At 45.1% G+C, this 14,605-nt stretch overlaps 1 protein-coding gene across 1 annotated transcript in view; it reads right to left on the bottom strand.

Moving 5' to 3' along the window:
- Gxylt2 (glucoside xylosyltransferase 2) overlaps positions 1-14,559 on the bottom strand; it is a 53,507-nt gene extending 38,948 nt beyond the window's left edge. The window contains exon 1 of the mRNA XM_013010426.1: positions 14,513-14,559. The gene's annotated coding sequence lies outside the window, so the exon portion shown is untranslated. The remainder of the gene's footprint in view (positions 1-14,512) is intronic.
- Positions 14,560-14,605: the final 46 nt, after the last annotated feature.

A 14,605-nucleotide genomic window follows, 5' to 3' on the forward strand; every position in this document is an offset into this window, starting at 1 on the left:
CGTGCCAGGGATTCAATGAGGCCTTTGTGGGCTCCACTCTCTTCTCTCTCTGATTACATACACTTAGGGCTCCCGGGAACGAGCATTGGTGTTGCAGGGTCACGTGAAGGATAAAGCTGAGGGGCATTGGAATGGTGTGCCTTTGACCAGCTCCTACTGACAACACACTCCACTCAGCAGCTCTCAGATATCACCTGGGGCTGAGCCAGGACTGGGAAGTCTAGTCCAGGAGCCTGGGACTTCATAACCCTGGAATCCCTGAGTTTGGGCAGGGAAGGTGGCAACTATGTTCTTGTGGGCCAAAAGGGAATGGGAGTGGACAACTTTAGTCACAAGCCTTTAAAGACTCTGCTAAGATGGTACCATCTTGGCTAGCACAATGGCAGAATCCGAATGGGAATCAACAGCTCAGCAGGAAATAAGAAGCTCAGTTAGGTGACATTACCTAGATTCAGCCACACCTGACCCCTACAGTGTAGTTGTTCAGCCAAGAAATGAATTATCTTTGGTTTAAGCCAGCTTAAAACAAACTTACAATTCAGCAACCAAACCAGAGTCCTAATAGGTCCTAAAACTAAGTTCCTCATCCTCTGTCGGTCATGTGGTCCATTCTTTCACTCACACACACACACACACACAGAATCCACCCTGGCCTGTTGGACACGACTACCGTCATAATCCATCCTCATCCCATCTCCAGCTGTGTGTGTGGTGAAACAGGAGAAGCCATGGAGGGCAGCAGAATGTCTGCCAGAGAATCTACATCTACCTCACCGTTTGTCAAGAGGCAGAGCTCCGTCCACAGAGGGGCTGATGCTCTTGCCTTGTCCAGACCCTAACAAACTGCTTCTTGGAGTCCTCACCTCTGGTCTCTTCCCAGTCCTCAGGAGCACCTCCTCAGCCTCATCGCTCAGTGCCCGCCTCCTCCTGCTGTATCCTGGCTGCTCAGGAGAACACCATGTTCCCATTGGGTCTCCCATGCCTAGGGGCCTGTGGGTAGGAAAGGACGTAGCATCCACCTGGCTCCTCCCCACCATGAGTGGATCAGAGTTGATCCTGGTGTAAACAGTATGAAATGGGCTGGCCTGAAGTTCAGCCTCCCTGTTCTATGCATTCCAAGGAGGTGAAGGCAGGAATACCTGCATCAACAACACCAAGTTGCGAAAGGTGAGAAAGTTACTTCGTGTTTAGTTCTCCAGCATCCTCAATGAGAACGTCTCAACCTGGTGCTGAGATGTCTCCAGCCTTTCTAACTCTGCCTGACCCTATAGTCAAAGAGACAGCAGAGCGCAAGGACAGGACCTCAGCAGGCAAGCGGATCGGGACCCAGTTAGAAATGCACACTACTTTTTGTTTTCTGTGTTTGTCAATTACCTTCTGTTTGTGTTGTGACAGACCATTTCAGGCTCTGGCAAAGTTTTTTGTTGTTCTTGTTGTTGTTTAAAGTAAATGAAGAAAGTACGGTTGTGCTCGTATGCAATCTCACGTATGGGGAGGGAGGTAAAGATAGGATCATTTTCTAGGCTAGCCTGAGCAAAATTGTGAGATCCTATCTGCAAAATAAACTACAAACTAAAAGCAAAAAGGCCAGGGACCAGGCTCAAATGGAACAGTGCTTGCCCCAAGTTTAGTGTCCAGAAGAGAGAGACAGAGAGAGAAAAACAAAGAGAAACAAAGAAAAAGAGAAAGAAAGTAAAAAAGAGAAAGAAAGAAAAAGAGAGAGAGGAAAGGAGGGAGAGAGAGAAAGGAAGGAAGAATATGGGAGGTGGAGACAGGATGGCTGAAAGTTCAAGGCCAGCCTGGGCTCCGAAGAGACATCCTCTCTCAAAAACTTTGGGGCTGTGAAGGTAGCTCAGAGATAGAACATTTGTTGATCACATGCAAAGCTCTAGGTTCAATTCTCAGCACTGTAGAAACAAACAATGAACTGAAGACAAAGTGAAGCTAGGAATTTCAGACCCTACTGATGGGATTATAAAGTAGTGCCACCACCTTGGAAAACTGTCTGACAGCTCCTAAAAATACTTAAATCTGACCCAGAAATTCTCCTCCTAGCTACATATGAGAATTGAACACATACGTCCATATGAAATCTTGTACACAAACGTTCTTGTCGACATCATCCATAATCCTCATAACGTCCTTCAACTGGTGAATGGATAAATAAAATGTGGTATATCCAAAAATGAAATATTATTTGGCAATAAAAAGGAACCAGGGAATGGAAGCACAGGATTTTATGGTTGTTGTGGTAGTGGTGGTGGTGTTTGTTTTAACTTTTAGGCTTTTGTTAGTTTTATCTATTCCTTTTTTTCTTTCTTTTGGAGGAGCAAATGGGGGAGCACAGAAATGGAGGGAGGAAGAATAACCAAATAATACAGGCGTGGTATTCAATAGACACTATGTAGAAAATGAACTATGCAACTTGTAGGCAGGGATGAGAGGGGGAAACTGGGGGAAATAAACAAATGTACTCATTAACTGACTTAGGAAATGGTCACCCCTCTGCACAACACTTTAATAACAGTAAAATTATATTTTTTAAAAGGGAAGGAAGTCATGACGTGCTACATTGGAGAACAGCAAATTTGTGAACCTTGTGAAAATGTAAAAGGCCATGTAGTTTATTATTCCACCTTCTGAAATGTATAGAAAGAAAAGCCACAGAGACAAAAATAGCAGCAGTCATGAGAAAGTGTTCAGAATGATGAAGTTAGATAGTGGTGGTGATGGCACAACTCTCCAAAAAATTACAAATCTTGGAATTCCATATTTTTAAAAGGCACGTAATTAGAGGCTCACCCCTCTAATCCAAGTTACTCAGGAGGCGGAGAACCAGAACATCATAGTTTGAAGTCAAACCTGGGCAGAAAAGTCCATGAGACTTCATCCCCCAAATAATAGCAAAATGTTAGGCTGAAGGCATGACTCAAAGGATAGAGCACCAGCCAAGAAAGAGTGAGGCCCTGAATTCAAATGTTGGTACAGAGCTGGGCACCGGTGGCTCACACCTGTAATTCTACCTACTCAGGAGGCTGAGATCTGAGGATCATAGTACAAAACCAGCCCGGGCAGGAAAGACTGTGAGACTCTTATCTCCAATAAACCACTAGAAAACCGGAAGTAGCGCTGTGGCTCAAGCAGTAGAGCGCTCACCTTGAGCTGAAGAGCTGAGGGACGGCGCCCAAGCCCAGAGTTCAAGCCCTACGACTGACAAAAAAAAATGTTGGTACAGGCAAAAAAACACACCAAGATTGTAATTCAAACATTGCGGCTATTCAGTAAGGAAATAGTGCACTTATGTTTATAATATAATTCTTCTAACATAAAATATAAATCAGGCAATGATAGTATAAGAATATGACAAGAATCAGGGTGATGTGGTTATGACTGTCCAGGCCCCACTGCCCAGGCCCCAGCCTTTGAAGCTCAGCCTCCCAGAGGAGGCTTAGCAGGAGGCGAATCTCACACACTTCCCTCCACGCTGCTTGAGACAAGCGGCTTCTTTAATTGCTTGAAAGTCTCAAGCGTGTGACTTAATTAAGCTTCCATTTCTGGAGTGGATAAATAATGGAATACAGCATTTATGTGTAGTGCTATTTACTTTGTAGCCTATTACCGCAAAACCCACTGAATTATTAAAGTGAATAATTGGTTCTTCTCAGACCCTCCCTTTCTGTTGCCTCCTACCAGCTCATCCCCTGAACTAACAGGCTGTATATAAACTCAGGGGAATCTGAGGCTGTGCCAGGAACTAACAGTGCAGGCTGGTGGGTACTTACAGTACTTACGACTACTGTTACTTAGGGAAGGGGTCCCAGACATAGCAGGGGAAAATCAGTAGAAGACAAATGTTAGGATATTGTCAGGCATCAGTGACTACCACCTGTAATCCTAACTACTCAGAAAGCCAACATCTGAGGATCACAGTTCAAAGCCAGCCAAGGAAGACAAATCTGAGAGACGCTTATCTTCAATTAGCCAGCAGAAAGCCAGAAGGGGAGTTGTGACTCGTGTGGTAGAGTGCCAGACCTGAGTTCAGCACGCACGCACACGCACACGCACACACACACACACACACACACACACACACACGTGGAATGTGCTCCTATTAGAGAAGATTAGATTCATGGAGCTACCCTCTCTGGTGGAGACCATTTGGCTAATTTAGCATGGAGGAAGGAACTAATGAGGCTAGATGACAGCTGAAGAAAGAGAGATCCCCCAGTACAGTTCCTAAAGGAGAACCGTGATGGGTAATTATGTCCTCATGGGGACTGGCTGCCACAGCTTCCCATGAGCCTCTTTGCTAGCCACCGGTCATGGAAGGCATGAATCAATTGACAAAAACTTCTCAGTTGAAGCTCTGATTAGACCCTTCCCTTGCAACCAAGACATGACACTAAGGACTCTGCTAACTCTTAAATCACTTTTAATGACCCTCGGTTTGAAGTTAAATCAAGTAGCATTAATCTTTCAAGACAGAAAAGCTGAGGCTGGCCTCCAAGTCCTGGAATCATATGAATGATGTGAACAGCGGTCCAAAAACCTGCCATGGGGGCCTTAATAAAACCGTTGGATAAATGCATTTAGTTATTAATAGTACATACTTAATTTGGTTCATGAAACATGGCTGTGTTCCTAAACAAAGTCTAGTAGGTGTTTGATATCTGGAGTTGGTAACTGTGTGCATGTATTTGATTTTAGACATTGATTTTAGACATTGCTCCCCTACCCCTCTCTCCTTTTTCTTTTCTTTCTTTCTTTCTTTCTTTCTTTCTTTCTTTCTTATTTCTCTTTCTTCCCTCCCTCCCTCCCTCCCTCCCTCCCTTCCTTCCTTCCTTCCTTCCTTTCTGTCTGTCTTGCTAGGCTGACTTTGAACTCCCAAGCATCCTGCCTCTGCCTCCCCACTGTTGGCTTTACAGACATAAGCCACCACACACAATCCATGCATCTCTTCTGTCCTCTCCTTCTTTTCTAAGAACAAGAGTCATCAGATTTGGGGCTGACACTAAGTCTAGTGTAATTTCAAGCCCTCTCTTCTAGGGCCTATCTCTTTGTATCTACAATGACATTTCCAAACCAGGCAACATTCTGAGGTGATTTCCCAGAAGCCACACTTGTCTTCATCGTGCTGTATGTGGAACTAGACACAAGTGAGTTAGAAGGGGAGCCCTCTCTGGGCAGATGGCAGCCGCAGCAGGGGTTCCTGGCACAGAGTGGAGTCAAAGCCTCCACTCACAACCTTTCTGGGTTCCCTTGTGCAGGAAGGACACAATGCACACCTCATGCCTCCAGCGTTCACTTCGATGTCATTCTCCCCGCTCCCCAATTCCGTGATGGATCTTGAACGAATTCTCAGCTTCAGTATTTTCTTTATGATTGTTCCTGAATGGATGAGACTCGATTTCTCCCTCTCTCCCTTCCTTTCCAAATTAAAATGTTAGTAAGATTTTAAAAATGACCCAAATGACTGTTGACACACAGGGAGAAGAATCGGATGAGCATTATATATTTTATCTCATTTCCTGAAGTGGAACCTATGGGCGTTACCAACAAAAGAGGAAAACTGGTCCCTTCCAATAACACCCCTCGTCCCAAGCGCTAGCTCACGCTAGTCAACATTTACACACTTGCAGTTATTTTGCAGATTATATGACTGGTATATATCTTTGCTAGAAAGTGACCAAATGGTTCTGATTTTGAGATTTGTTCCCTCATGTCGAAAGTTTGCTTGGTGGAAACACAGAGGTTAGGCTTGGTTTCAACTTCTGAGGCAATCATGTGACTGCCCCATGCTGGGCAAATACTTTTAATAATCATCCCTTGCCTTCAATTTCCTCATCCGCACTACACACATATTGGTTTTTATAGTGGGTGTCTACTGTTCTCCATCTTTGTTCTATCCATTTCTAGGATGAGCAGCTCACTTTTCTCAGCTTTTCCTGTGTCCTGAGTCCATGAGGTTTGGAGACTCACCCCGGTCCCATTCCCCCATCTGACGATACATTCCCAGGTATGGCTATGGGGAAGCCCAGAAGACAAGCCAACAAGGGCAGCACGGCGACTTCTTGAGGAGGTTACTGGGGACACAGGGAGGCTGGACTCTCCTTCACATGCTCCAGCTGTATGAGCCAGCACTTTTCCTTTTGTGCCTGAGACAAGCTCATGAGCTGGGTTCTATCACTGGAAAAGCTCTGCCTACCCAATAACATGCCTACCTATTGCGATGTAGTAAATCGCTCAACACGGTGCCCATCATATCTTAAGTTATCATCAACTGTACATTATCCTAATTGTTATTACTTGCTTTTCATTATGCTAGGTAGGGATTGAATCCATGGCCTCAGGCTCTAGCACTGACTTGCCTTTCTCAGCCCTTCTCCTTGTTACTTTTTTAATTTTTGATTTTTCTTTTATTCTTTTGTTGTTGTTATAAAGGTGATATACAGAAGGGTTACAGTTATATAAGTCAGATAATGAGTTCATTTCTTTTTGGACAATGCTTCTCATTATTTTAAAATATAAACTTGAAATTTACCCTTTGCCTTCACTTTTCCCTCCGTATGGTACATCCATACCAAATCCAGCTAGGAGGCAGCCCAGCAAAAGTGCATGTTATTTGCAGAATTCACACTCTCCAACTTACTACTATCAAGATCCAACTGTTCAATCACAATTTCCATGAACCCATTCACCCTAGGGGGTAAAAATCTGCTACTTGAATGTTAAGCCTTGTGACTTTGGGGTCAATGGTTAGATGAATGGAGAACTTAAAATTCTCACACAACCAGGAGGAAGAAATATAGAAAAATAGCTGGGCACTTGTGGCACATACCTGTTCTAGTTATTCTAAAGGCTGAGATCTGAGCATCCTGGTTCAAAGCCAGCCAGGGCAGGAAAGTTCATGAGACTCTTACCTCTCACTAGCTAGGAAAAAGCCAGAAGTGGAGTTCTGACTAAAGTGGTAGATCACTAGCCTTGAGTGAAATAGCTTAGGATAGCACCTAGGCCTTGTGTTTAAGATCTAGTACTGGTACCACCCCCCCACCCCGCAAAAAAAAATTTTTAAAGGAGAACAAAGTTAAACACATGTTCCCAAAGAGCTATGTCCCCTGACATGTAGTTATAATCACCAGAGGAGTTTTCTTGGGCTCCCCTGCTTTTCTAAGATGGAAAATGTCCAGGTCTGTGTCCTGAGGCAGACATCAGAGCTTCAGTTGGCCAGGACAGCAGGTCTGGAGCTCTCAGAATGACAGTCTAACTCACTAAGAGGCAGAGTCAAGGATCCCACCTTCCTCCTCCCCTCCATCCTTGTAATGAGGACCAAGAGGCTGGACCTGCTATCCATCCATCATACTTGGAAGCCAAGTCTCAGCTTCCTGGAGACCTCAGATTCCCCCTGCCCCTCCTACCCATTTGCTAAGGAATTTTGGTGCCTTGGATTGTGCCAGCACTTTGCCTGCACAATCTCACCACGGAACTTAGGGAAAGCCAAGATTTGCTGAGGATTGATTTATTCAGTCACACAGCTAGTCATGTGGCTCTAGTTACAGTTCAGTAACTACCAAGGCAGGGTAGGCAGTAACAGTACCCCGAACAGTCCTCCATCTGGTGAGTGGCATTCTTTGAGCTAGCTTGTGCCAGGGGTGATATGCATGTTATTACTCAATCCCTTCGAGCCTTAGTATCTCCACCCGTAATGAAAGTCATATTTGGAGTTATGTTCTCTAGCGTGTTTCACTTATGTAAAGTGTGGATTCTGAACTGTGCAACTTGAACTTCTACTAGAAGAGTGCAGTCCTTCATGGGATGGGATGGGAAAAGCATGGATAAGTCACACCAAATAATCTTTAAATATGTTAAATACATCAAAGCCACTCTTGGCTGGAATGGAATTGGAGACTCCCAATAAAATGATCAAGAAGTTTCTTTTGCCAGGAGAACTTTTCCAGGAACAGAATTTCAGTCTGAAATAAACCAAGTACTGGGAATTCTTCAGGAGAAATACAGAATTCCTCTACTTTCTTTTTCTTTCTTTGGTAGTATGGGTGTATGAACTCTTTCTCTACAACCTGCCCAATGTGAGTCCTTCCTCCTAAAGCTAACTCCCTTGGAACCCTAGTAGCAGCTAGGCTCTTACCTTGGATATCCCTAGAAGAGTTGTCTGTCCAACAGTGTAATATAAGTCTTCTCTCTCTCTCTCTCCTGGCTGAATAACCCAGCCTAGTATGTGACACCTGTGCACCAATAACTGTTACTGGATATGGAGGAGGGTAGTCTCTGTTCTTAGTCCTGGATACACACAACTTATACTGGGAAAGTGATAGATTATTCTCATGGGCCTAGACTGTCCCTTGGGATGTGGCTCACATAAGCACCGGGGAACAAAAAGGAAAAAGAGTTCAGGAACTAACCACAAAATCTACCACATACATTCCCCTAGGTGATCTGGGTGGGTCTGGGCTCAAGCCTCACTCCAGAGTAGGTCTTGCTTTGTTTGAGGTAATTAGTTGATCTGATCATAACCTTCTAGTCCTTCCTGCTTCCTTCCCTAAATTGTAGGCATTTAAACTGAAGACAATGTGATGGGGTAAACTACTGCTAGGGCTCCTGGGAAATCAAAGCAAGAAAAGGAAGCTAGACCATCCAAGTGGTGATGGATGCAGCCATCCTGACAGAAACAAATCTCCCATGCACAAGAATCTCAAATAATTTATGTACACAGTCATCCCTTGAGGAGGTGGAGCTGAAGCCCCCACTCCTCAGGTGAGGCTATCCCTAGTGCTGTGAAGGTAGAAAGGAGTCCCTGACCAGTGCAGAAACTGACATGCACAGCTTCCCTCACATCACATCACCAAGGCTGGTATTAGCTGTCATAAGTCATGCTGACAGTATAGACATGTGAAATGACAGGTGGGAAATGGCACTTTACTTCTGTGGCTTTCCTTCTTGAATCTGTAATTCCTGTATTATCATAAATAAAACACCAGACATGTTCCAATAGCAAGGTACCCTCCAAGATAACTGACTTATTGTCTTTAAAACTGTCCAGATCCTTAAATACACACAAATTTTAAAAGCCAATGGAGCCAGTCACCGATGGCTCATGACTGTAATCCTAGCTTCTTAGGCAGCTGAGATAGGATTGAGGTTGGAGGCCAACCTGGAGAGAAAGTTTTCTGAGACCCTCTTCTGAACTAAGAGCTGGGCACAGTGGTGTGCCCCTGTCATCCAGCTATGACAGATGGTCTAAAATAAGGGTATTGTGGTCCAGACACATGTCCAGGCAAGAAGGACCCTACCTCAAAAATAACTAGTGCAAGAAAGGGTTGGAGGTATGGCTCAGAGGTAGAGCACCCTGCCTGGCAAGTGCAAAGCCCTAAATTTAAACTCCAGGACAGCCAAAAGGGAGGAAAATGGAGGGAAAATCTGCCAGTCTTCTGAAACAGTTTGAGAAACCACCACAGCCCAGAGGAGATTAAAAAGACAGTGCTAACTGTCACATGGACTCCTGAATGGAGTATATTTGGTGGAACTAAGGAAATGTCAAGAAAGATTAAAGCAATGTATCTGTATGAGTTCCCCAATTGCCATAGTCTATCATAGGGATAGAAGATTTTAATTACAGAGCAAGCCAGATATGTGGCAATCTTCGTACTTTCTCAACTTTTCTGTAACTCTATTCTAAAAAATAACTATTAAGAAGAAAAAATATCATCCTCTTTCAGCATCTCCACTATTCTAAGGAATATAAGATTGTTTGGATATCATTAAATAATATATAACAATACAGTCAGCATAGCACTAAGACAAAATGCCTTCATTAGTTTATTGAAAAATTACCTACTAAGTTCCTTTGCTGAGGCCACTCTGTTGGTGATAGGGTGGTTAATGAGCCACCAGCCTGCACAAGAAAGGAAGGGGTAAATAAAATAGAATATAAATTAATGCTAATGATAAAGGCCATTTTAAAAAAGCCCTACACCAAACAGAGCAAGGTAGTAGAGAATGGGGGGAAGGGTCCTGTTTTTTAGACAGCTAGATAAGAGGCCTGCTTGGGCTGAGATTAGGCAGAGCTCAAAGACCACATGGAGAACTTGACTTTTACTGTCATGGGAAGACAGTCACTGGAGGGCTTTACCCAGAAAGGTGCCATTCTCTGGTATATCTGTTAAAGATTACATCTGTGGCTGTTTGGAAACTGGGTGGGGGGGGGGAAGGGGGCAGGAAAGTAGACTACTGCAATGGTCCAAGTAGGAAATGATGTCAGTTAGCAACTCAGTAGTAAGAAGGAAAGTTGTATAAATGGTGGGCTGGAGGGTATATTTCAAAACAGAACTAACAGAGCTTCTGGTTGGGTGGTTGTAGGAGAGTCAAGGACCATGAAAAAAAATGAGTTGTGAATAAAGCCAAGTGAAAACTACAAAACATGATAGAGATCTAGAGTAGAGACTTAGATCAAGATCAAGATCTAGAGATCTCATCCATCGCAGAGTGATACACTCCTGAAATCCCAACTACCCAGGTAGGATGATCATAGTGCAAAGTCAGCCCCTGAGGAAAATGGATGATATTATCTAAAACAAATGGATGATATTATCTAAAAACAAAAGCAAATTACGGTTCATGTAGTAGAGCAGCTGCTTAACAAGTACAAGGCCATGAGCTCAAATCCCAGGAATCCAAATCCCAGTACTAATCCAAATCCCAGTACTGAAAAAAGCAAAAAAACCCACCTAGAGACCTTGACTGTCCTCTGAGGCTGTCAAATAGCTACAGGATGGCCACAAACTTAGCATTCTGCTATATAACATCATCTCTGTGCTCAGGCTAGAACCCTCTGAGAAGACTTATCTCTAAGACCAAAGGGAATTGCAGGAAATGGTTTCTGTTGATGATCAAAGATGCACCCTTCCTCTCACTGGAGCAGCTGGGGAGGGTGCCAAGTGCAATTTCTTTCTGTGTCGTCTTCCCTGCCCAAATTCCAGGAAGGCAGCAAATGCATTCACTGCTGGATGGACTGAGCACCTAGCAGAGTATATGAGCCATCAACATTTGCTGCACAACCCTGGCCTATAGTGAGTGACAAGTGACTCCTACGGGGCCTCCTCAGAAACCACATTTTAAGAGAAAAACCACAGTATCCAGGCCGACACAGAGGAAAAGATTAAAGTTCGGGAGAGGGTTGAGTAGTCAGGAAAGTGGGGGTTAGAGCCAATAAATGAGGAGGAGATGGTTCTGCAGGAATCTGATAGCCAAAGGGACTGTGATCTTGTTATGAAACTTGATCATCCCTCCCCACCCAGCCCCCCAGGATCACTGCATGTCAGAGCTGAATTTATCTGCCCATTTGACAGATGAAGAAAATAAGGTGAAATGACTTGGAACCAGACCCCTATTTGCTAGATTCCAGGTGCCATATTTAAAGAATTGGGCTGATAGCATGACATTAAACTTCCTTTTCTATATGTAGACACAAGGAGGAGTTTTTCAGAAACAAGATGGAAAAATGATCTTCTAAAAATCTATTACCAAGTAAAATTCCCATTTCAAAATTTCATTTCTGAAAAATGTTTTAAAAATGAATCTCTCAATTAACATTTGAGGTAGCCTATCATGGTTCTCTTTTTGACATGGCTGCCAGGAAGCTTACAGCTAAATTTAAACATTTAATCATCCTGGTAATGGTGGCCTCAGTTTTTGACAAATAGTACTTAATTTCTTCCTCCTCTGTATGACTTTTCTTTATATAACTATTTCAATGGCCTTATTATATTTGTGGCTTTTACTGTTTTAAGGCATCTAAAATTCTTTTTTGGAAGTTAGCCAGGTGTAACTCACCTATAAACCAGGTGAGATGAAGGATTTAATTTCTCTTCTATACTAGGGTCACTACTTCCAAGATGGTGTCCATTTTCAGATCCCTACTCTTCACCTAAAACTTCGGTCCTTACTAAGGAATGAGGCTGCCACAGGACAGATTGAATACAAATGACTAGTTTGAAAATTGTAGGGTCTGCCTGCTCAGTAGGCAAGTCCTTGGAAACTTCTCCCAAATGAAAACAAGCTGTAGAAAGCGAGAGCTGTGCTTTCTGCATTGACGTGGCAGAACTTCACTTTGAGCGGGACCCTGGAGAGGCCAGGCAGCCCAGGCTATGTGTGAGTGGTCAGCAGGTGGTGGTTTGTTCCCCATCCAACTCCAAGCTTTCTGCAGGCTACAGACACAAGTCTGACCCTCCCGAGGCGGGAGAAAGAGATCCTGTAGCCTCCATCTCTTCTGGACCCTGGCCACATAAAGAGATGAAAGTACTGGTTTTCTGAAGCCATGAGGCTTTTTTTTCCCCTCCCTAAATGAAATTCCTCCTAAACCACAAAAATTTAGCCCAGGCAGAATTAAGAAAGCCATAAAGGAGCCCATGCAGCGATCTTTCCTCCTGGTCTCTTTCTGCTTCATGACCATCTGCTGCCATTGCTGTGGAGGTAGCAACAGAAAGCATAAATAAGTCCCAGGAAATGTCAGTCGTTTATGCATTTGGGCCTGAGACTTCCTGTGGCTGTGGCTGTGGCTGTGTGTGTGTGTGTGTGTTTCTTCCCCCAGTTTGTAAATTTTGGTCTTTATTCCTTTGGTATTGGATACGGTTTCCACGATCATCTAAGAGATATGTTCAGAAGAAAAATGGCTTTCAGGGGTTCGGTTGCCTGTGGAAATGTACCTTCTCTAAAGCATCCATTTGGATTCCGCTCATGATCCCCTCCTAGTCACAGCCAATTTGTTCAGATAGAGACAAGGAGGTGCTGCCCCAATGTTCCAGGCACCTCAGAGAACCAGGCAGCTCCAAAATTCTACAACGTTTCTTTGGAAAAAAATCTCAATGTCATTCTGATCCCCAAGCAAGACCACTCTATGACATCAGCAGCATGGGCAAGAGTCACCTGAGACCATGCAGTTGGGTTGTCATCTCCCCTCTTCCTAGTGAAGCCGAGATATATTGCTAAGCCTTCCACAGTAGTTTCCTCATCTGTAAAATGGGGAGAATAGTAATACTGCTTTCACAGAGCAGCTTCTCCAACTTGAATGTGTATGCAGAACAAAGGGGTGGGGGTGGGGAGTGCAAAAACACAGACTGCTGGCCCCACGCCCAGGGTTTCTGAGCCAATGGAGTGGACAGAACCTGGGAACCTGTATTTGCTACGTAGCTGGCCCACTTTAGGAGGCTTGAGAACTACTTTCAAAGGGTTGCAGTGTGCATTTGTTCTACATATAAAGTAAAGGTGAACTGCAATGATTGTTACCTACTGCTGTTAGTGCTGGTAAGCTGTGTTAGGTGACCTTACTTGTTATTATTTTAGAGGTTGTCCCATCAAACTTACATGCCACAGTCACCTGGCAGTAAGTCCTGATAGAATCTATTACAAGAAGAACAGTATGGGGGTGGGGGGGGGAGATCCTATTCATCCTATTGCAGAACGGATATGTTCATAAGAGTTGTAAATACTTAAAAGCTTAATTCTTAAACGGTGGGGCTTTTCTTTTCTCCCTCTAACTTGCCAGCACCCATCTGGGCAGAAGAGAAGCAAAAGCTGACACAGCTCAATTTCTTCTTAAGGTTTCGTGTCTCTTCTCTTTGCTGCAGTAAAAGCGCCAACACAGACTTAGTCATTATGGTCAAAAAAGAATTCTTCAACTCGTTTCAAGTAATGAGGGAGCTGAGCACACGCAGACATTGCTAGAGCCCTCAGCAACAGCTTTGAAAGCGCAGAGGAAACAGACCCCACTACAAGACCAAAGGGACTGTTAAGAAAAGCTCCCCACCACAAAGGAGAGCACCTCAACCCCCGCCCCCAACCTGCGGGTACTCCAGCCACGGGGTGGGGCGGTGGGGAAGGGGATGGGGGAGACAAAGATAAAAACGCTGGGCTGGAGAGGCGCCTGGTGTCAGGCAGAGAGAATCTCCGCACAACGTCAAAGATCAACACGTTTTCCTCGTTTGGACTCTTTTGAGCCACCAGCTGGGCAGCTCAGAAGATTCTAGGGAAAGTCCTCCCCCCTCCGGGGGGGGCCCTCTCGTCCTAGAGACCACGCATCACTCCTCCCAAACAAGATTCCATGCCAACCTCGCGGGGTCCCACGCGCGCCCGCCCTAAGCGCCCCCCCCCACTCCAGGTTCACCGAATGGCAGCCAGTGTGGGTAAAACCTCTTTAACTTTCCCAAACTCAGATCGAAGTTTGCGGGTGGTGAACTGTCCGCGCGAGACAAGAGAACGACACGGAGCCTCCTCGCTTCTCGACGGCTTTCGGACACATTTAAACAAAGGGCACGCGTGTGCAGGAACGCCCGAGCTACCCGGCCTTGACAGCTCCACTCCCCTCGGTCCCCCCAGACGTCCCTGGCTTGGAGCCCGGGGGGTGGGGGGCTGGTCCTCCTACCCACACAGCCTCCCCCGAACTCGGCAGCGATTGGGGTTGGGGGGGGGGCGATGGGATCCTGGAGCTGCTGCCACCACTCACCTCGCCAACTTCTCCAGCCGCGCCGCGCCCCGGTGGCTGGCCCGGGGGCGCGGACGTGGGGGCCGGCGCCTCCTCGGAGCCCGGGCAGGGACG

Source organism: Dipodomys ordii, unplaced genomic scaffold (assembly GCF_000151885.1).
Source record: "Dipodomys ordii isolate 6190 unplaced genomic scaffold, Dord_2.0 Scaffold12, whole genome shotgun sequence".
Classification (NCBI taxonomy): Eukaryota; Metazoa; Chordata; class Mammalia; order Rodentia; family Heteromyidae; genus Dipodomys; species Dipodomys ordii.